The sequence below is a fragment of the Moschus berezovskii genome, chromosome 12, assembly GCF_049115385.1.
Source record: "Moschus berezovskii isolate FMDL1 chromosome 12, NW_MosBer_1.0, whole genome shotgun sequence".
Classification (NCBI taxonomy): Eukaryota; Metazoa; Chordata; class Mammalia; order Artiodactyla; family Moschidae; genus Moschus; species Moschus berezovskii.
This window is the reverse complement of record NC_142471.1, coordinates 25,557,106-25,581,717: the sequence shown is the minus strand read 5'-3', so window position 1 is coordinate 25,581,717 and position 24,612 is coordinate 25,557,106. Positions and strand designations below refer to the sequence as shown.

Below are 24,612 nucleotides of genomic sequence, written 5' to 3'. Positions count from 1 at the left end.
GGTTGGGGGCGGGAGGAGAAGGGGACGACAGAGGATGAGATGGCTGTATGGCATCACCGATTCGATGGACATGAGTTTGTGTGAACTCCGGGAGTTGGTGATGGACAGGGAGGCCTGGCGTGCTGTGATTCATGGGGTCGCAAAGAGTCGGACACGACTGAGCGACTGAACTGAATGACTGAACTGAATTCAAAAAGATACATATACCCTCAATGTTTATAGTAGAATTTTTTTTTCAAATCAACTTATTATTATCCTGACAGCTGGCATCATTAATACTTAAATAGAAACCACTTAAAATTAGCCAAATATCTAAGATAATTACATGCACAAAAGATATACAAAGTATAACCATTTAAAAAGTAATAGATACCATAATTTGTACTTGACCATAACTTCTGTATTCAGAAATGATTGTAAAATTAAAATCTAAGATAAAATCTGTATACCATATACTTTGAGTGCTTTCAGTTCAGTTCAGTTCAGTCGCTCAGTCGTGTCCGACTCTTTGTGACCCCATGAATCACAGCACGCCAGGCCTCCCTGTCCATCACCAACTCCCGGAGTTCGCTCAAACTCATATCCATAGAGTCGGTGATGCCATCCAGCCATCTCATTCTCCGTTGTCCCAGTCTCCTCCCACCCACAATCCCTCCTAGCATCAGACTCTTTTCCAGTGAGTCAACTCGTCGCATGAGGTGGCCAAAGTACTGGAGTTTCAGCTTTAGCATCACTCTTTCCAATGAACACCCAGGATTGATCTCCTTTAGAATGGACTGCTTGGATCTCCTTGCAGTCCAAGGGACTCTCAAGAGTCTTCTCCAGCACCACAGTTCAAAAGCATCAATTCTTCGGTGATCAGCTTTCTTCACAGTCCAACTCTCACATCCATACGTGACCACTGGAAAAACCATAGCCTTGACTAGACGGACCTTGGTTGGCAAAGTAATGTCTCTGCTTTTTAATATGTTATCTAGGTTGGTCATAAATTTCCTTCTAAGGAGTAAACGTCTTTTAATTTTCTGGCTGCAATTAGCATCTGCAGTGATTTTGGAGCCCAAAAAAATAAAGTCTGACACTGTTTCCACTGTTTCCCCAGCTATTTCCCATGAAGTGATGGGACCAGATGCCATGATCTTTGTTTTCTGAATGTTGAGCTTCAAGCCAACCTTTTCACTCTCCTCTTTCACTTTCATCAAGAGGCCTTTGAGTTCCTCTTCACTTTCTGCCATAAGGGTGGTGTCATCTGCATATCTGAGGTTATTGATATTTTTCCCGGCAATCTTGATTCCAGCTTGTGCTTCCTCCAGCCCAGCGTTCATCATGATGTACGCTGCATATAAATTAAATAAGCAGGGTGACAATATACAACCTTGACGTACTCCTTTTCTTATTTGGAACCAGTCTGTTGTTCCATGTCCAGTTCTAACTGTTGCTTCCTGACCTGCATACAGGTTTCTCAAGAGGTAGGTCAGGTGGTCTGGTATTCCCATCTCTTTCAGAGTGTTCCACAGTTTACTGTGATCCACACAGTCAAAGGCTTTGGCATAGTCAATGAAGCAGAAATAGATGTTTTTCTGGAACTCTCTTGCTTTCTCCATGATCCAGCGGATGTTGGCAATTTGATCTCTGGTGCCTCTGCCTTTTCTAAAACCTGCTTGAACATCTGGGAGTTCATGGTTCACATATTGCTGAAGCCTAGCTTGGAGAATTTTGAGCATGACTTTACTAGCGTGTGAGATGAGTGCAATTGTGCGGTAGTTTGAGCATTCTTTGGCATTGCCTTTCTTTGGGATTGGAATGAAGACTGACCTTTTCCAGTCCTGTGGCCACTGCTGAGTTTTTCAAATTTGCTGGCATATTGAGTGCAGCACTTTCACAGCATCATCTTTCAGGATTTGAAATAGCTCAATTGGAATTCCATTACCTCCACTAGCTTTGTTCGTCGTGATGCTTTCTAAGGCCCACTTGACTTCACATTCTAAGATGTCTGGTTCCAGGTGAGTGATCACGCCATCGTGATTATCTTCATCGTGAAGATCTTTTTTGTACAGTTATTCTGTGTATTCTTGCCACCTCTTCTTAATATGTTGTTCTTCTGTTAGGTCCATACCATTTCTGTCCTTTATCGAGCCCAGCTTTGCACGAAATGTTCCCTTGATATCTCTAATTTTCTTGAAAAGATCTCTTGTTTTTCCTATTCTGTTGTTTTCCTCTATTTCTTTGCATTTATCGCTGAGGAAGGCTTTCTTATCTCTCCTTGCTATTCTTTGGAACTCTGCATTCAGATGCTTACATCTTTCCTTTTTCCTTTGCTTTTCGCTTCTCTTCTTTTCACAGCTATTTGTAAGGCCTCCTCAGACAGCCACTTTGCTTTTTTGCATTTGTTTTCCATGGGGATCGTCTTGGTCCCGGTCTCGTGTACAATGTCACGAACCTCCGTCCAGAGTTCATCTGGCACTCCGTCTATCAGATCTAGTCCCTTAAATCTATTTCTCAATTCCACTGTATAATCATAAGGGATTTGATTTAGGTCATATCTGAATGGTCCAGTGGTTTTCCCTACTTTCTTCCATTTAAGTCTGAATTTGGCCATAAGGAGTTCATGATCTGAGCCACAGTCAGCTCCTGGTCTTGTTTTTGCTGACTGTATAGAGCTTCTCCATCTTTGGCTGCAAAGAATATAATCAATCTGATTTCGGTGTTGACCATCTGGTGATGGCCATGTGTAGTCTTTACATCTTAGAAAACAAAGGTAGTCTCTCACTGTTACACCTTTAGTATCTTTGGTGAGTTAAGGAGAGAAACACCATGAAACTTCGAATTTTTGTACTTTTCTCTTCTTGACTGTCGTGCCTGCTGTGGTGCTCTGAGGTAGGTCTGGTGAAGGTCCATGAGACAAGGCTTTAGAATTTCCAGGGGATATCCAGTCTTTTATACGAATGAGTCAGGCCAGCTTTGCCTTATGATTGTGCAGACTGCTAAACAAAAGACCACAGCGGAGATAACCGATGCCAAATATTTTAGCTACGAGTCAGTCTATCCGGAGAAGGCAATGGCAGCCCACTCCAGTGTTCTTGCCTGGAGAATCCCAGGGACAGGGGAGCCTGGTGGGCTGCTGTCTATGGGGTCGCACAGAGTCGGACACGACTGACGCAACTTTGCAACAGCAGCGTCTATCAAACTTCACTCTCGCAAAAGCACTGCTAAACTTTCAGCTTTGCCTTTTGCAGGCGGCTGACGCAGAAAGTACTGGGTAAGAAACTGATTTATTGTTTGTACAGCTTAGTCCAAAGCAAGGACTTTCAAGACTAGGTGCTCCATTCTCAGAACTTGTTTCTTGGTATAAGTGTCATCTGTATACAAATTGTGCTCCTTCTGGGGGGGTCTTATTTCTTCACACTTTGAGGCTAACAGCAGTGCCCACAGGTTGAAGTTTTCCTCTCAACACAGACATCGATGGAAGAAACCTATCAAGGTAGTTCACAGTCAAATGCAGGGTCTCATTTTGTAGTTTATATTCTTCTGGGCTTCCCTGGTGGCTCAGAGGTTAAAGCGTTTGCCTCCAATGCGGGAGATCCGGGTTCAATCCCTGGGTCGGGAAGATCCCTGGAGAAGGAAACGGTGACCCACTCCAGTATTCTTGCCTGGAGAATCCCATGGACGGAGAAGCCTGGTAGGCTACAGTCCACGGGGTCTCAAAGAGTCGGACACGACTGAGCGATGGAACAGAACAGAATTCTTCTCCTATATCAACTAACCAGTCTGCGAGGATAGCCTTCATACTGTTAGCAACGTCTGGCTGTTTCTTCATGTAACCCATGTTGGGTTTACATTTAACCTCCATTTCCCTAAGGTATGTGTGAATGTCCTCATGGTAGTGTGGGACTTCATTAATACTCCCTGGCTTTTCATCTTCCAATACAATTGATGTGTCCATAGTATGTGGTGACTCCAAACTATCATCCGTTGGGTAATCAAGAGGTACTGGTGGTTTTCTTGGACCTGGTAAAGTAACAGCCAAGACATCTGCACTTTCTGCTTTTTTAGATTCAGTTGGCCTCTTTTGCATTCTTCTGCTTCATCCACATGAATGGTAAAGGCAGGCTGTTTACTGTTTAATTCCCAGGGAGGAACAGTGATATGCTCATCATTTATAGGAAGATCCTTAAGAGGTGCAACCCGTCAGGTGTTAGGCCTCTGGGGTGCTGGACCCCGCGAGTTTCCGGCCTTCAGTACCACCAGCCCACCCGGTCGGGGACTGCTGGGCGGGTGCCTCCTTCTCAGGGGTGATGTTCTCCTAGTCCTCCTGGAACACTATCCGCTGCAGTGTTAGCGCCGAACCCGCCTAGCGGGCCAGTGGCCGGGGCGCGGAGCTGCCCACCATCACCGGGGCGCGGTGGTTCAGCCCTGCGCCAAGCAGCTTACACTGCATCCCGCAGACCCCCTGAGGAACTCTGCAAACATACCCGCCCGAGGCAGCCTGAGCCAGCCTGCCCGCCCACCCAGCAGGACCGTGTGGGACCAACGAGGTTGCTAAAGGCGGAGGCAAGCACTGCCAGGCCTGGAGGGGCAAGGACGCCTCAGAAATGAAGAAAGCTGCCTGCTGAAGCAGCCCGTTCTTGCAGTTTAAATGTATAGCAGAAATTATTTAAATAACCAAGATATGGACACAACCTACATGTCCATCAACAGACAAATGGATAAAGATGTTGGTTTATTATATAAACTGGAATGTACTCAGCCATAAAAAGGGATGAAATTTTGCCATTTGCAACAACATCGATGAACTTGGAGAACATTATGCTTAGTGAAATAAGTCAGACAGGCAAATATTATATGATATCACTTATATCTGGAATCTAAAAGATAAAATGAATGAATTTAACAAAACAGAAACAGAATCATAGATATAGAGAACTAGTGGTTACTAGTGGGGAGAAGAATGGGGGAAGGTCAAGCTGGGGTAGGGAATTAAGAGGTACTACTATGTATAAAAATAAATAAGTTAAAAGGACCTAGTATACAGCAGAGGAAATGTAACCAGTATTTTTTGTTTTTTTTTTCTTCTTTTGTAACCAATATTTTATAGTAACTTTAAATGAAGCAAATAATCTATATAAAATTTTTGAATCCTATATCATATACCTGAAACTATTACTTTAAATAAACTATTCCTCAATTTAAAAAATACATAAAATCAATGCATTTAAATAGATAAAACCTAAATAAAGTATATATAGGTTTGTTTCTAAAAAGAAGTGTTGAAAAGAAACCAATTTATTTGCCATTACTATTTAATCTTAATACTAACATGGGGAAGGAAAGAGAGCAATCCTTAGGAATTGTACAACCCAGGATATGCTGCTGCTGCTGCTGAGTCACTTCAGTCGTGTCCGACTCTGTGTGACCCCTTAGACGGAAGCCCACCAGGCTCCCCCGTCCCTGGGATTCTCCAGGCAAGAACACTGGAGTGGGTTGCCATTTACTTAACCTTAACTATAGTTTTCTCTTTTTAAGAGATCATATACGATTGTGATGGTAATTAAGTGAGATAACTACGTCAGATAATAACTGACTCAAGAGCACAGTGACAATGAGCTATCACTCAGAGAGAGTACAACTTCATCACCACAGTTATAATTCCACAGCCATTAGCTGTATTCTAATATAGTCATTACTTGCAATAACTCAACTAATCTTCATACAACCCTGACATAGGCACTGTGGAAAGATGCTCAACATTAAAAGAAATGCAAATTAAAATGACATTTTTCATTTGTTAGAATAGCAGTTAAAAAGTTTGACTACCTAGACCCTTGGGCAGGCTGTGGGGAAATAAACTCACATATTGCTGGTGGAAGTACAAAATGGTGCAATCCCTATGGAAGGCAATTTGGCAATAATTATCAAAATTAAGTGCAACTTTAATACAGCAGTTTGAAATTTATCCCAGTTATACCTGCATATAACTACATGTTTTGACAGCTTTGTATATTTAAACAAATAGCTGAAAAGATTCCAGTGTCCATCTGTAGCAGGATAATTCAATTGTGACATAGCTATATAATGCCTTGCAACCACAAAAAAGGATAAAAAATTCCATAGCTAACAAGAAAAGATTATATGTGAAATACATTTTGTATAAAAAGAAATAATATACACATTCATATTTGCATAAAGTTACTCGAAGAATACAGAAGAAACTAATGGTGAATAGAAAGAGTTTAGGAGCAATACTTTATAGTGAGGAAACAGCAAAGGTTTATTTAGGACAGATATGATTAAAAGCTGTTTTGACTTTTTGATATATTTCCCTTAAAAGTAAACCAAAATTGACAAAGCACTCTATGCAGACTTCTAGGTATAATAAGTGAAAGAACTCTAAATGCAGAATAGTTTATGTAGTATCAAATTACAAAAAAATTAGAGCATGAGGAAGAGTGCGGAGTACATATTTTTTTATAATACTTGTTTAAGATATTTTAGGAAGGCTACATAAAACAGTCAACATTTGTCTTTTACAAACTACTCAGTGGTATTCTGATAAACATTTAACAATCAACTTGGGAAGTGGTGGGGAGGAAGCCCTATTTTGTAGGGTTGGCCAATTTTTGTGGTGCCAATCCACTATCAAACTGCCCAACTAAGCAAGAGTTGGGAAGAAATGCACACACCTGATCAGCTGGAAGGACCTGTTTCCATGACGTTACTGAGAGCGTGAATCCAGCTACTTGAAATAGGCCCCAGTGGCTACAATTTTTTAATGATGATTTTATTGGCATTTAATCTGCCTAAGTATAGTTTATTTCCTGAACATCCACCTTGAAGTGCAAATTATTGGGTTGGACAAAAATTTCCTTTGGGTTTTTCTGGAAGCCGTCTGTTGCAGCAAAACCCAAATAACTCTGTGTTTGTATCTCTTCTCCTCCTACCCAAGCCCCTCCCCCCCAGTTCCATTCTTGTACTCTACTACTCCAAAAAGACCCAAGGGCACAGTTTAAAGGACAGTAAATTATTTCCAAGTCCCCTACTTGTCTGTCTTCCATTCAATACCCATCCCAAGATTACAGGTTGCACACACTCTGAACTAACAGGAATGTTGACCTCCTTAGATGATCTGGATCCAATAGTTCCCAAGCTACTGCCATGTTCTCATTTTTCCACATTCCTGTCCTCAGGACACTCTTACACCTACTCTTGCAGGAGCCAAATGGTACTGAGGAAGTGAAGTAAAGACGCTCAGTCGTGTCCCACTCTTTGCGACCCCGTGGACTGTAGCCCACCAGGCTCCTCTGTCCATGTGATTTTCCAGGCAAGAATACTGGAGTAGGTTGCCATTTCCTTCTCCAGGGGATCTTCCCAACCCAGGGATGGAACCAGGGTCTCCCGTATTGGGGGCAGACGCTTTACTATCTGAGCCACCAGGGAAGTAGGAAAGAGGCCTTCTATTCTGAAAATTTTGACTCTGCCCTTTGAACAGGATCTGATTGTAGCCCTCCCAACACAGGCTCACATTCCATACATGCTGCATTTCCTACATCCAGAAACAGGTACCCAGACTACATGAAAAAATGAAAACTTTCAAAGCATTTTCAGAGCTTTGGTCCAACAAGACTATGACCTTTACTACAAAGGTAGATGTTTGTTTCTTAACCTACTTTTCATTTTTTTCCCACCCCTTATTACAAAAGTCTTTTAAAACATTTTTTCCCTAATATTCTTCCCCAGAAGATCTTAATACCTCCCCGGAAGATCGTAATATCATAGATACAGTGTGTATCTGTTTACATACGAAGACCTCATTGTGATATCTTAAGTTTTTTCAACCCCTCCCCTACCAAGAACCAATTTTTTTCACCTCCTTAGAGGAAAAAGCAATTTTAAAAACCAACAAGTAGAGCAGCAGGAGCAGCCCACAGTGTATTTATCCCTAATCAGAAGTGATATCTTCCAAGTCTGCTTTCTCAACCTGAAAATTGAGCATGTGAAGAAAAATCCAAAGGAAAACCACTGAGGCCTCCTTTAAGTTTGATTTTAAGAAGACACAATCATTCCTGATACTGTATTTCCCCCTCTCACATTCCCTTCTGGAACAGACTCACAGAGGTCAGTCCTGCTTTCCAACCTATCACCAAACAATGCTCACCACAACTGCTTGCTAACAAAATCAAATTTAAGTCAAAAGTAAAGATGAACCAGTGACTCACCAAAGATCCACCTAAGGAAATTCTAAAATAAGCATTTAACACACACATATATCAAAAATATCCTCCTTCAAAGGGGATCTAATTTATTTTACTGTTGCTGCTGCTGCTGCTAAGTCACTTCAGTCGTGTCCGACTCTGTGCGACCCCATAGACGGCAGCCCACCAGGCTCCCCCGTCCCTGGGATTCTCCAGGCAAGAACACTGGAGAGCAGTGAAATTATCTACTCCAGAATCCCAGCCATTAATTTCCCCTTTTCCTTTTTTAGGCATAAAAAAGGAATACCTGCCCTACCAAGATTTGTAACCTTAAATTATTTTTTAGTTTTGCCTCTTATCTGTTTCTCCAGTTTGCCTACAGCTACCCAATGAGGGGTTGCAAAGGCCACAGATAGGCAGGGCTGGGTCAGCCAGAAGAGGGGGAGCATAGAGACTGGATGACTATACACCCCAACCTGTCCTACCTTGGTGCCACAGGGCCTTATGGTTTTTCCAAGCTTGTGCCGAATAGGAGCCATGGAAGAAACTACAGATGTTTCTCAATTCTCTCCTTCAGATCCAGAAGCCGGATCTAAAAGCTTTCCTAAAGTTTTCATTCTCACCCCCCAAAACTCCACCCTCATTTGGCCACAGGGTTTTAGAATCCACAGTAAATCCTTTACTTGGGGGTGGGGCAAAGGAGGAGACTTAGCTAAAGGGAGGGACAACTTCTATTTAGTCAAAAACCAAGTTAATTGCAAATGAGTTCCAAAAGTATAAAACTGACCTGAGAGCTAAATCTCTCTAGTCATAGATGACCTTGTCTTAGACCACCTCCTCAGAAGCTAAGAGCCAGTATAATTTATTCCTAGTCAAAAAGATAAAAACCCAGAACTTCCTTGGCAGTCCACAGGGCTCAAGTTCAATCCCTAGTCAGGAAACAAAGTTCCCACATGCCTTGCGGCATAGCAAAAAAAGAAAAGTATGTAAGACATAAAAAAAAAAAGGAAAGAAAGATAAAACCTCCTCTCTGGTGGCAAGGCTAAAAGCACAAAGGCAAAAAAAATAAATAAATAAATAAAAGCACCAAGGCCAGCACTGTCAGTCAGTCAATAAGAGCCCATTATGGTACCTCCCTCAGGTAAATGAAGAAAATCGAAATCAGCCAGCCCGCCAAGTACACTTGCTTTTCTGGTGGCAAAAACAAAATAAAATTTGGGGATCTGGTTCTGTTGTTCCTGAAAAGGTGGCAGGTAATTCCCGAACCTACAGCACCACTTCTATCATGCTATAGTTTGACTGAAGTAACTGAAGGTCTACCATTTGTAACATTGCTCAGTTCAGTTCAGTCACTCAGTCATGTCCGACTCTCCGCGACCCCATGAATCACAGCACGCCAGGCCTCCCTGTCCATCACCAACTCCCAGAGTACACTCAAACTCATGTCCACAGAGTCGGTGATGCCATCCAGCCATCTCATTCTCTGTCGTCCCCTTCTCCTCCCGCCCCCAACCTTTCCCAGCATCAGAGTCTTTTCCAGTGAGTCAACTCGTCGCATGAGGTGGCCAAAGTATTGCTAGCCTATAATAAATGTGTTAATTCATGTAAAAACAACAAAAGACAAAAAACAAAAACAAAAAAACCCAGACTCCAAATCTGCCTCAGGCTATCAACCCACTAAATTCCCTCCTCATTCAAGTATCTTCAGGGGTTACCCCTCAAGGTTATAAATGACTTCTGAACTGCCAAATCCAAACATTCCTTAGATATTACACACCTACTCTGCTCTTTTGTAGATCTCCAAGGGGATTCTCCAATGAAACTAAAATCTAGCTCTCCCCTGGAGCCTCACTCTTGAATGTCTGTCCCTTGGCTGTAGGAGTGTCCCCCAAGCCTATTCCTTAGAAGATTCTAAATCCACTGCCTTTTTGTTCTTCACACTTTTCGTGAACCCTATCCAAGCTTAAAATTAATAACGAACTCTGATGTTCAGTGTATTATTCTTTATGCTTTTTTACATACCTTAACTGTTTCATATATTTTTAATAATGTAAGCTTTCCCAGAATGAAACTGGTAACTTCCCATTCTATTGCTTACCAACCACATAGCATAAAGCTCTCTAGATCCCCTTTGCATCTCAATTTCCTTACGATAAAAAAAAAAAAAAATTTCCTTACGATAACTCAGCTACACACACAGTAAAATAGGACCTACTGTATAGCGCAGGGAACTATACTCAATAATTTATAACAACATATAAGGGAAAAGAATCTAAAAAAGAATTGTACCTGAAATTAACATGATATTGTAAATCAACTATTGGTGTTGCTGTCCAACTCTTTGCGACCCCATGGACTGCAGCACGCCAGGCTTCCCTGTCCTTCATCATATTCAGGAGCATGCTCAAACTCATGTTCCTTGAGTCAGTGATGCCATCCAACCATCTCATCCTCTGTCGTCCCTTTCTCCTCCTGCCTTCACTCTTTCCCAGAATCAGTCTTTTCTAATGAGTCAGCTCTTCTCATCAGGTGGCCAAAGTATTGGAGTTTCAGCTTCAGCATCAGTCCTTCCAATGAATATTCACTATTGATTTCTTTTAGGATTGACTGGTTTGATCTCCTAGGAGCCCAAAGGACTCTCAAGAGTATTCTCCAACTTCACAGTTCAAAACAACTATACTTAAAATAAAAAAATAATAATTTCTCAGGATTTATAAAATAATTTTAAAAAGATAAATAACTACTGTATAGCACAGTACATACTACATCTATTCATCTGTCTGTGAGTTATAGCAGAACAGCATTGCTCTTTAAATAAAATATCATAACTTAATCTCCAAATTCAGTATATGCACATAGGTTTCACACAGGGCTTCCCTGGTGTCTCAGATAGTAAAGAATCTGCCTGCTTTGCAGGAAACCCAGATTCAGTACCTGGGCCAGGAAGATCCCCTGGAGAAGGGAATAGCAATCCACTCCAGTATTCTTGCCTGGAGAATTCCATGGACAGAGGAGCGTGGAGGGCTATAGTCCATGGAATCAAGAGTCAAACAAGACTGAGAGACTAACACTTTGACTTTTCACACCAGGTTCTCACAAATTATTAAGGAAAGGAGTGAAACTGGGACCCAATTTAGAGGCTAGTTCTTAAGGAAGCAGTCAGAGGTCACCGTCTATTTCTCCCACAAATATTCCTTGGCCTATAAATCTTCTTCAGAATAACCCTGGTATGTTTTACTTTCTAGTATAACTTTTTCTTCAAATTTGTTAGTTTCATATAATTAGGAGAAAAAGATACGGTGAAAACTTCCTGGTATTAAGTAATACCATAATATGAATTGCCATGTTAATTCTAAAAACAAAAGAACATATAAATTGCAGATTATTTAATCCAACCACACGAGTTTTTGCAAATGCAGTTTACACGCACTTTTTTGGGTTTGTATGCTAATGGCACTTAAACTCTCCTCAAGATTTCAGGAGATTAGTAATCCTGTATTCCACTAGGGTTTAACCCCTGTCAAGTCATTCCATCTGGAATGTTCCCTCATGATCAAAGATAATATTCAAAGACCTTGCCTCACCCAACTCCCTCCATAGGCCATCAGATAACTAGCTAATTCCTGATCCTATGAGGAACCAAGAAAGGTTTTAGTTTTGATGCTTTCCACATCGCCCATGTGCATGCATGCAGTGGTGGCACAGTGGTAAAGAACTCTACTGCCAATGCAGGAGATACAGGTTCAATCCCTGGGTCAGGAAGATCCCCTGAAGAAGGAAATGGCAATCCACTCCAGTATTCTTGCCTGGAAAATGCCATGGACAGAGGAGTCTGGTGGTCCCAAAGTCAGATATGGCTAGCCATGCACACACATCCAGGCTCATGGCCCACATGCCTTGGGTCTCTGCTCCCTTCTTCCAACATTTTCCTTTGAAGAAAATATGTCTATTTCAGTTTAGACTTTCTAAGAATAATAACATAACCTCCAAGAATACTGACTATTTATTCAGCACTTAGCTGGTGATGGTATGCACAGAGGTATTTATGCAGGTCAGGAAGCAACAGTTAGAACCGGTCATGGAACAACAGACTGGTTCCAAATAGGAAAAGGAGTGCGTCAAGGTTGTATATTGTCACCTTGCTTATTTAACTTATATGCAGAGTACATCATGAGGAACGCTGGGCTGGAAGAAGCACAAGCTGGAATCAAGATTGCTGGGAGAAATATCAATAACCTCAGATATGCAGATGACACTACCCTTATGGCAGAAAGTGAAGAGGAACTCAAAAGCCTCTTGATGAAAGTGAAAGAGGAGAGTGAAAAGGTTGGCTTGAAGCTCAACATTCAGAAAACAAAGATCATGGCATCTGGTCCCATCACTTCATGGGAAATAGATGGAAAAACAGTGGAAACAGTGTCAGACTTTGTTTTTTTGGGCTCCAAAATCACTGCAGATGCTGATTGCAGCCATGAAATTAAAAGACGCTTGCTCCTTGGAAGGAAAGTTATGACCAACCTTGATAGTATATTAAAAAGCAGAGACATTACTTTGCCGACCAAGGTCCGTCTAGTCAAGGCAATGGTTTTTCCTGTGGTCATGTATGGATGTGAGAGTTGGACTGTGAAGAAAGCTGATCGCCGAAGAATCGATGCTTTTGAACTGTGGTGTTGGAGAAGACTCTTGAGAGTCCCTTATACTGCAAGGAGATCCAACCAGTCCATTCTAAAGGAGATCAATCCTGGATGTTCATTGGAGGGACTGATGCTAAAGCTGAAACTCCAATACTTTGGCCACCTCATGAGACGAGTTGACTCACTGGAAAAGACTCTGATGCTGGGAAAGGTTGGGGGCGGGAGGAGAAGGGGACGACGGAGAATGAGATGGCTGGATGGCATCACCGACTCTGTGGACATGAGTTTGAGTGTACTCCGGGAGTTGGTGATGGACAGGGAGGCCTGGCGTGCTGTGATTCATGGGGTCGCGGAGAGTCGGACACGACTGAGCGACTGAACTGAACTGAACTGAACAGAAAAATCAGAGAGCATTCTGGAGTCAAAGATCTGTAAATCTTCCCCAGCTACCTTCTTCCCCACAGCCTAGGACAAACTGAAACCTTTGTCTTGAGAAAACAAAAGCCTCCAGAAATATTTAGCTCCCACCCTACCTTACTGCCCTGTCCACAAAGAATGTCATCCAAACTGCAATCACCTATCATGTACCTTCAACCCATTATAATTAGGCTTCTGCTCCCACTACCCCAGTGAAACTACCCAAGATTCACCACTGAAGTCCAATTGCTCACTTAAGATCTTCTTTTCAGTTCTGAGTCCATCATTTCAGTCTTCCTGGTTGGCTTCTTTGCCCACATATAAAGGATATGTTTCCCTTTGTCTCCTCTCCATTTGCCCCATTTATTGGCACACTTGCCCTTCAGTCTATGATTGCTTGCTGTTGATTCTCACATCAAGAAAAGATATTTCTCCTGAATGTGAAATTCATTTATCCACTAACTGGACATCTTCACCTGGCAATTACAACTGAACCAAGTCTAAAAGGGCTACCCTGATGGCTCAGATGGTAAGGAATTTGCCTGCAATATAGTAGACCCAAATTCTAACCCTTGGTCAGGAAGATCCCCTGGAGAAGGGTATGGCTGGCAACTCCTGTATTATTGCCTGGAGAATTCCATGAACAAAGGAGCTTGGTGGGCTATAGTCAATAGGGTCGCAGAGTGTCAGACAGAACTAAGTGGTTAAAACTTTCATGTCTAAAAGTTAATGAATTACCTCATTCTTTGGGCTTGCTTTAACCCCCAAATCCATCTAATGACCCATGAGTCTTCTGAGAAGCCATTGAGTAGACCCTTCTGTTTATCCCTGTGTTTCCCATTCCTACTTCTTTGCCTTGGTACATGCATTCAAATGCTTATAGAGATCAACGACAAGGCATGTATCAATCAAAAGTAAAAGGACCAGTTCTTATGGAGCTCACCTTTTAATGAGTGTTAGATAGCAAACATTGTCAGAACCTAAGCTACCCTGAGTGGATTAATCTCAGAATTCGGATTGGCTTGCAGAATATAGCACTCCCAAACCTTCATGCTGTTCTAAGGAAACACTGTCCAATGTAAACACAATGTGAGCTACAGAAATCATTTCAAAGCTTGTAGGAGGTATTTTCTTTAGGTAAAAAGAAGCAGGTAAAATAAAATTTATTTCTATTTAAGTCACCATAGCAAGCATATTATTTCAGCATGGAATTATTATAAAAATTATCAGATAGTTTCCATAGGTTTTTACATAAAACCTATGAAATTTAGTGTATATTTTATACTTAATGAATCACAATTCAATGCTAAATATTCAGTGACTGAAGGAAAATGTAGTGGTACCAAAATAAAGTTGTATTTAAAATTTTTAAATTAAAATAAAATAAAAATTGGTTTCTCAGTTGTCCTACCCAAATTTCAAATTATTAGACAATGCAGTTATTTATGGAATTCATTTGAAATGCAAATCGAATTGCTTTAGGCTATATTCCACACTGCACCTGGCTAAACAACAATATCACCCAAGGGGGTTCTAGAAACCACACATTCTAAACTAACCCCTGCCTGGTTCCCTTAGATCTGAAGCTAAAAAGCCATAAAGACTCAAAAACAGCTTGGTAAAGGAAAGAGGGAACCAAGATTCCTCAGAGCAAAATTCACATTTTTCAGTCCAGCAAGCAAGGCCTCCAAGTTCCTACCTTTGGGCCATATTTTACAGAATGTCTCTTAAACCAACCATACTCCCCTACCCAGCCCTACCCCCAGTCTTGCTTCCTCTAGGCTATTTTAAGCAGCTCTATCTTCAAGTAGAACTTAACATAGAAAGCTCTTTGGTCCTCCAATTTGCCTCTAATAAAGAACTAGAGGAAATGTGACACTGTGGAATCAAGTATTTCTTAATTCCCCAGCTTTTTATGTTTTCTTGTTGCTGTTGGTGGTGGTGTTTTTATTTTTTTGGCCACATCACAAGTCACGAGGGATCTGATCTTTCAGACAGGGATGAAACACTTTCCCCCGGAACTGGAAGCCCAGATTCAACACTGGACTGCCAAGGAAATCCCGGATCAAATATTTTTTTTTTTTCCGAATCAATTATTTCTTATCCTCCTGCCTCACTCAGATAAAAGGGGCTTCCCTGGTGGTTCAGATGGTAAAGAATCTGTCTACAATGCAGGAGACCCAGGTTCAGTCCCTGGGTTGGGAAGATCCCCTGGAGAAGGAAATGGTAACCCATGCCAGTATTCTTGCCTGGAGAATCCCATGGACAGAGGAGCCTGGCAGGGTACAGTCCATGGGGTTGCAAAGAGTCGGACATGACTGAGGGACTAATGCCCTCAGATAAAACTGAACACTCCTTTCTTTACTATCTCTGCACACATATTTAACACATCAACTGATTGCACTTACTTGTTTTGTTGTTGTTCAGTCACTCCATCATGTCTGACTCTTTGAGACCCCATGGACTGTAGCAAGCCAGGCTTCCCTGTCCTTCATTATCTCCTGGAGTTTCCTCAGCCATGTCCACTGAGTCAGTGATACCATCCAACCATCTTGTCCTCTGTTGTCCTGTTCTCCTCCTGCCTTCAATCTTTCCCAGCATCAGGGTCTTTTCCAATGACTCTGCTCTTCGAATCAGGTGGCCAAAGTATTGGAGCTTCAGCTTTGGCAATAGTCCTTCCCGTGAATATTCAGGGTTGATTTCCTTTAGCATTGGCTCGTTTGATCTTCTTGCAGTCCAAGGGACTCTCAAGACTCTTCGCCAACATCACAGTTTGAAAACATCAATTCTTTGGTCCTCAGCCTTCTTTATGGTCCAACTCTCACATCCATACATGACTACTGGAAAAAGCATAGATTTGATGGAACTTTGTTGGCAAAGTAATGCTCTGCTTTTTAATATGCTGTCTAGGTTGGTCGTAGCTTTTCTTCCAAGTAGCAACCATCTTTTAATTTCATGGCTGCAGTCACCATCTGCAGTGATTTTGGAGCCCCCAAAAATAAAGTCTGCCACTGTTTCCATTATTTCCCCTTCTATTTGCCATGAAGTGATGGGATCATATGCCATGATCTTAGTTTTTTGAATGTTGAGTTTTACGCCAGCTTTTTCACTCCTCTTTCACTTTCATCAAGAGGCTCTTTGCTTTCTGCCATGAGAATGGTGTCATTAGTTTATCTGAGGTTACTGATACTTCTCCCAAAATCTTGATTCCAGCTTTTGCTTCATCCAGCCCAGCATATCACATGATGTACTCTGCATATAAGTTAAATAAGCAGGGTGACAATATACAGCGTTGATGTACTCCTTTCCCAATTTGAACCAGTCCATTGTTCCAGGTCTCGTTCTAACTGTTGCTTCCTGACAGGTTTCTCAAGAGGCAGGTCAGGTGGTCTGGTATTCCCACCTCTTTCAGAATTTTCCACAGTTTATTGTGATCCACACAGTCAAAGGTTTTGGCATAGTCAATGAAGCAGAAATAGATGTTTTTCTGGAACTCTCTTGCTTTTTCGATGATCCAGCGGATGTTGGCAATTAGATCTCTGGTTTCTCTGCCTTTTCTAAAACCAGCTTGAACATCTGGAATTTCACAGTTCACGTATTGCTGAAGTCTGGCTTAGAGAATTTTAAGCATGACTTTACTAGCATGTGAGATGAGTGCAATTGTGTGGCAGTTTGAGCATTCTTTTGCATTACCTTTCTTACTATTCTTTGGAACTCTGCATTCAAACGGGTATATCTTCCCTTTTCTCCTTTGCTTTTCACTTCTCTTCTTTTTACAGCTATTTGTAAGGCCTCCTCAGACAGCCATTTTGCTCTTTTGCATTTCTTTTTCTTGGGGATGGTCTTGATCCCTGTCTCTTGTATAGTGTCATGAACGTCCATCCGTAGTTCATCAGGCACTCTGTCAGATCTAGTCCCTTAAATCTATTTCTCACTTCCACTGTACAGTCATAAAGAATTTGATTTAGATCATACCTGAATGGTCTAGTGGTTTTCCCCACTTTCTTCAATTTAGGTCTGAATTTGGCAGTAAGGATTTAATGATCTGAGCCATAGTCAGCTCCCAGTCTTGTTTTTGCTGACTGTATAGAGCTTCTCCATCTTTGGCTGCAAAGAATATAATCAATCTGATTTCGGTGTTGACCATTTGGTGATGTCCATGTGTAGAGTCTTCTCTTATGTTGTTGGAAGAGGGTGTTTGTTATGACTAGTGAGTTCTCTTGGCAGAACTCTATGAGCCTTTGCCCTGCTTCATTTCGTGCTGCAAGGCCAAATTTGCCTGCTACCCCAGGTGTTTCCTGACTTCCTACTTTTGCATTCCAGTCCCCTATAATGAAAAGGACATCTTTTTTGGGTGTTAGTTCGAGAAGGTCTTGTAGGTCTTCATAGAACTGTTCAATTTCTTCAGCGTTACTGGTCAGGGCATAGACTTGGATTACCGTGATATTGAATATTTTGCCTTGGAAACGAAGAGAGATCATTCTGTCATTTTTGAGATTGTATCCAAATACTGTATTTTGGACTCTTTTGTTGATTATGACAGCTACTCCATTTCTTCAAAGGGATTCCTGCCCACACTAGTAGATATAATGGTCATCTGAGTTAAATTCACCCATTCCGATCTATCTTAGTCTGCTGATTCCTAGAATGTTGATGTTCACTCTTGCCATCTCCTGTTTGACCACTTACAATTTGCCTTGATTCGTGGACCTAACATTCCAGGTTCCTATGCAATATTGCTCTTCACAGCACGGAACCTTGCTTCTATCACCAATCCCATCCACAACTGGTTGTTGTTTTTGCTTTGGCTCCATCCTTTCATTCTTTCTGGCGTTATTTCTCCACTGATCTCCAGTATCATATTGGGCACCTACCGACCTAGGGAGTTCATCTTTCAGTGTCCTATCTTATTGCCTTGTCATACTTTTCATGGGGATCTCAAGGCAAGAATACTGAAGTGGTTTGCCATTCCCTTCTCCAGTGGACCACATTCTGTCAGACCTCGCCACCCTGACCCTTCCATCTTGGGTCCTCGCCACCCTGACCCTTCCATCTTGGGTGGCCCCCACATATTGTCTTTAAAAGGAAAGAAATCCTATCATTTGCAACAACATGGATGAGACTATTGGGCATTATGCTAAGAGAAATACGTTACACAGAGAAAGATAAATATTGCATGGTATCATATATATATGGAATTTAAGAAAAAAAATCAAACTCACAGAAACAGAGTAAAAATTGATTGCTAGGAGCTTGGGCATGAGAAACAGAGAGAGGTTGGTAAAAGGGTACAAGCTTTCAGTTATACAATGAATAAGGTCTGAGGTCCTAACTTTATAATTTAGTAACTATAGTTGATAACAATGTACTATATAACTGAAATTTGCTAAAAGAATAGAAGGCTTGCCAGGTGGCTCAGTGGTAAAGAATGTGCCTGCCAATGCAGGACACTTGGGTTCAATCCCTGGGTTGGGAAGATCCTGAGATGGAAATGGCAACCCACTCCAGTATTCTTGCCTAGAAAATCCCATGGACAGATAAGCCTGGGGGGATATGGTCCATGGAGTATCAAACAAATCAGAACGATTTAGTAATTAAAAGAATAACAACAAGAGAGTAGGATTTACATGTTTTCAGTAAGAAAAATGAAAAAGAAATGTACATCTATGAGAAAGGGAAAGATAAACCCATACTAATTAACTCAATGGAGGGAATACCCTTCACATTGTGCACTTTAAATAGTTTGCAAATCTATTTGTCAATTTTTTTGTGGTGGTGGAGGGGGAAAGGTACACTAGGTAATCTGTGGGATCCTACCTAGTTTCCTGACCAGGAATTGAATCTACGCCCTCAGCAGTGAAAGCTCAGAGTCCTAACCACTGTACTACCAGGAAATTCCCTTTATTTGTCAATTATACCTCAATAAGGCTGAAAAAAACTCAGTAATAATTTTAAAAATGAAAATAATGTAATCACTTAAAAATGTGAGACTATAAAGAATAAGGATTGATAAAATCTAGAGGTGATAAACTTGTTGCTCTTGGTTTAAGTTTAAATTTAGAGTAAAATAACTATCAAAAAATTTCAATTTACACCTGAAGTACATTATTTTTGTTTACACTTTTCTGGAAAATCTTTTGCCCATTCATTGCATTTCAACTCACATTGTTTTTAGGATTGTGTCTTGTGAACAATAGATCATTTAGATTTTGTTTTATTTATTCAGTCTGTGGGATTTTTTTTAGGTTGGGTCTATATTTGGTAAATGGGTTATTTTTCTTTCTTTTACTCCATTAATTTAAAAGATACACTATTTTGATTTTATGACTGACTCCCTTTATGTCTTTAAATAGTACTCTTAAATTCATATTTCTCAATTTATTAAAATCATGATAGAGATCTACTTACTCTGACCCAACAAGAATTACATAAATTTAATATTACAAGAATGAAGTCTCAAAAAAGTAATATAATACAATCTAGTTTTTATAAAATCATAAATAATGTTAGTGTAGTTATAGGACATAAACCAAATGTTTATTAGTTGCTATGGAATTAGTGACTGGGGAAACATTCTTGTAATGAGAAAAAAATAATTTTATTCAAGAGAAAAAATTTTCCTTTAACTACATTCTCATCTCCTTCCTAGGTATTTATTCTGTAGAAATTTACCCTTAAGAACTATAGTATTGAAGATGCATACAGGAATGACAAAACTTTATATAGATGAGTAAAGAGATGATTATCCTAAGGGCAGAAAAGAAATTTCCTCCTGGGGGTTGGGAAGATGATGCGATGGTAGAAGGATATGCACAGATGGTTGCAGTATTGGCAATATTCTATTTCTTAACCACTTGACTGGTGATTGACTGTTCTTGCAATAATTCTGAAGTACACAAATGTCTTACATGAACTCTGCATGTATTATTTCAGAAATGAAATTGAAAAAGCTTATGGCAAAATGTTATATGATACCACTCTCTGTATGTATGCTATTATATGTAACAAAAGTGATTTGAAAGAGTATGAGACAAATGTTAATACTGTCCATCTGGGTAAGTTGAAGGAGGCTCATAGTCCACAGCAAATACATTTACAATTAAAGGAAAATATACTTAAGTGTCTGCTTGGACACATATTATTTGAAATAAAACATTAGCACTGGCATTGCCATCATTATTTCAAGTACTTCATAGGGCAAACAAAATGTCATAGGTAAAAATGAAGGCATTACAAAGGAAATGTGGACTTTACAAATAATAATAATAATAATTTAGAAGTCATTTAATCACATAGAGGAAGGCACTGCATTTTCCCCTTTCCTTTTAAGTATTTCTTTAATAATTATAAACAGGCAAATTCAAATCTACAACTCCATTACTTTTTAAATCCTCATAAACATCTTAAACATAGAATATAAATCAAATAAAGGAAAAGGAACACAAGAATAAAATCATAAATCAGAAAAAAGATTCTGAATTTTACAGTTTCCAAAAGACTGGTATTACATGATGAAATGGGAAATCCTTAAGTTTTAATATCATCCACTAAGTATGGTTGTAAAGAATGACAATCAAATATAAGGCTTTTAATAAAAGTAAACAAAAAGAGCACCAGAAAATGATTTCCTAGTCTGTGAACACTGATGGTTTTTTGTTACTGCTGAATTTTTCTCACCTCTCTTTTAAGGATTACAAAGTCACAACTTGACCCTAAATTTACCTCTCTGGAAAGCTTCCAGCTAGCCTTTAGTGGTCTGTTCTTAAACCAGTTTGATGCTTGCTAACAAATGAGATGACATCCATGGAAACTAATGGGAGTTTTGAGAACACAAGGCTCCAGGCAGGAAGAAACTTCAGCAGATGTTATACATTTGCACATTGATAATGAAGCAATTCCAACAAGGTCTCTTGGTATTCTACTTGCAAAAGTGATTCAGACAAACCAGCTTGGGGATAAGCAATCAGAGGGACTAAAGACTAGATTAAATATGGTAAACAAAGGACTTTTGCCAGGGACAAGCAATACTTGTCTAGTACAGATAGATATCAAATGATATCTAAGACCTTTTAACTAACAATTAATTTAAAAACACAGCAAAGAGCAAAATTTTAGCCGGTAATAAATGAGGCTAATGCTACAAACTACTAAAACGGAAGAAAAGTTCACTGATTTCAAAAGAACATAAAAATGTGATAATTATTTCAAAACATACACATATATCAAATTATCACATTACACACCTTAACCTTGTATAGTGTTATGTCAATTATATCTCAATGCAGGGTGGAAAAAATTAATTAAAAAAAAATAAAGTTTGATATTTTTGTATAGTAAAATAAATAAACACAAAACAAGAAAAATAAGTTTGTTAAAACTATTATATTGCTTCATGGAATTATCATGGGAATAAAGACAAGTATAGAATTCATCTGAAAAATATGAAAATGTCTGGCGGGAATAAATCCAAAGCTGAAATTCTGAAGAAGTAATAAAAAAGGATTTGCAGTGGCAGTAGGCAACAAATCATAAAACAATGTACTTGGTAGTAGGAAACACAATGATACCAGCAAATGCAATAATCTCCTTTACACATCCCAAGAAAAATTCACCTTGAGCTAAACTTCCGTTCCGTTCCGTCGCTCAGTCGTGTCCGACTCTATGCGACCCCGTGGACTATAGCCTACCAGGCTTCTCCGTCCATGGGATTCTCCAGGCAAGAATACTGGAGTGGGTTACCGTGAGCTAAACTTACACATCATTATATTTAGTTCTAAGAAGTGAGAACCCAGTACATAAAAATAGTGGAATCTTTCACATCTGTCATTTTTAGATTATTTACATTGAAGTTCTATGCATCTTACCCTTTGCCTGCAGTGCCAGCTGGGTTTTACTAATTATGGGACAGATACACCAGAGGCTAACCATGCTCTGATATAAAACCCTTACTACACAAGCTTAGTGGCTAAGTAAGTTATGAAGTGGCCATCTGTGTTTTCTGCTTAAGCTGCTGAGAGGATCTCAAGGTCAGAAGAGACTTTCAAGGGCACAGGGTCCATCTAGTGAAGCCAGGCACGAACTATCTGCAATACTTCATCAAGCAATCCACCAAGCTCTGCTTAAGTGCTCACAGTAACAAGAAACTGTCCAGTAGGCTGTTTCGTCCCACCCTTCATCCATCAGTCCTACTTTATCCTGGGAACCTGATATGGCAAGTCTCCCTTAACCCTTTAGTTATATATCAGTTACGGATTATACTCCATAGAATAAAACAAAGGGCTATGAGTCCTTTCTTTAGACCGAAGTAGCCATACACTGTCAAGACTATGCAAATAGATCTCCAGAAAGACAGTGGTAGTGCTCAGTGGCTCAGTGTCTGATTCTTTGAAAACCCATGACTGTAACCTGCCAGGCTTCTCTATCCATGGAATTTTCCAAGCAAGGAGACTGAAGTGGCTTGCTATTTCCTACTCTAGGGGATCTTGCTGACCGAAGGATCAAACCGATGTCTCCTGCATTGGCCGGCAGATTCTTTACCATTTCAGCACCTGAGAAGAAGGAAGATAGTACCAATGTATTTTCTCACAGAGTGCCTAGATTGTCCCATTTTAAGTCAAATTTTCCATATTTTCTAATCATGTTCTTTTAGCTTTCCAAATTCATATGGAAAGAAAAAAGAATAATGTATGCTTTTCAACTTATTATAAAGGCTGACCATTTAAAACTTATTTCTTGGACATTTATATTTCTTCTTTTGTGAAGCTGACAACTTACTAAGTTTTTTTCTCCTTTATTTTAAACTTTCAGGAACCTCTTTCGTTCCCCATAACATCATAAATCTTACTGATGTTATTTGTAAGTGCTCTTATTTACAACTACTGTCAGTATTATCTGATGTAATCTACTTTAATTAGAAATTTCAACTCTTTTTAGACCAAGCATGAGGTTTTCATGCTATCAGGAAACATCTTGAACTTCAATTCCTCTTTTATATGGTCTATCTATGTTTTAATCTAAAGAATAAAGGCCAATAAACAGCAAAGCTACAGGATAAATTGTCTCCTCTTTACAGTTAACAAAACTAGACTCAAACTCTTACCAAAAAAACTTATGTCACCTTTAACTTTATTTTTTTTTATATTGTTATTATAGGCTTAATGTTATCTGACATTACAACATCTTTATAATCTATATAACATCTTTAAAAAGATAATTACATAACATCTTTAAAAATCTTTGTTCAATCAAATATGTTTACTTTAGCAATATTATAATGATGAAAAAGCAGAAGCCAATTATTTCTCCTGAACAATAATATTTTCCTGACAATGCTATTGTAATTTGATAATGCTACTATTTTAGGTATTATATAGACTATTATTCAAAAATAAACTACAGCAAGACTTTCCTGGTGGTCCAGAGGCTAGGAATCTGCCTGCCAATGCAGGGGACGCAGGATCAATCCCTGATGCAGGAAGATTCCACATGCCTCAGGGGGCAACTAAGCCTGCACACTGCAACTACTGAACTCATGCACCTAGAGCCCATTCTCCCCAACAAAAGAAGCTGCCAAAGGAGAAGCCCATGAACCACAACTAGAAAATAGCCCAAATGCAGCAACAAAGACCCAGTGCACCAAAAATAAATAATAAAATGTTTAAAATGAATACATCGTTATAATTAAAGCAGCTATTATAGAACCATTTAATGGGTAACAATTGACAAGAACATAGCTATAACTAGAATGGTTAAATGAAACAACTGACACACCAAATGCTGGAGAAGATGCAGAACAATTAATATTCTCATAATTTCAGTGAAAGTCATAAAATATTAAATATACACCTACCCTACAAGCAATTCAAATTTTCCTTATGCAAGATAAATGAAAATATATGTTCACACACAAAAAAAGCCCTTGCATAAGAATGCATTGGCTTGAATGTAGAGAAATTGGATCTCTCATACACTGGCAGTTCCTCTAAGAGTTAAACATAAAATTAATATGACTGAGCAATTCCATTCCTAGGTATGTATCCATGAGAAATAAAAACATGTCTACATAAAAACTTGTAGTGAATGCATATAGCAGCATTGTTCAGAAGAGCCAAAAAGTGGAAATAACTCAAATGGATCTCAGCTGATGACTGGGTAAGTAAAACATACTGCATACATACAATGGAATATTATGCTGGAAGGGAGGAAGGGTACATGCTACAACATGAGTGAATCTTGAAAGCATTATGCTAAATGAAAGAAACCACTTATAAAGCATGATTCTTTTTCTGTGAAACAGATTATTTGGGGGGATAAGGTAAAGGTTCTAAAATTGATTGTGGTGATCCATGCACAACTGTGAGTACACTAAATACTCC

General features: G+C 39.7%; 1 protein-coding gene and 1 pseudogene across 4 annotated transcripts in view; both read right to left on the bottom strand.

Annotated features, from left to right (window-relative positions):
- TET1 (tet methylcytosine dioxygenase 1) overlaps nucleotides 1-24,612 on the bottom strand; it is a 147,865-nt gene that overhangs the window by 58,596 nt on the left and 64,657 nt on the right. The gene's annotated exons all lie outside the window — the stretch shown is intronic.
- On the bottom strand, nucleotides 1,763-4,387 carry LOC129555779 (cyclin-A2-like; annotated as a pseudogene).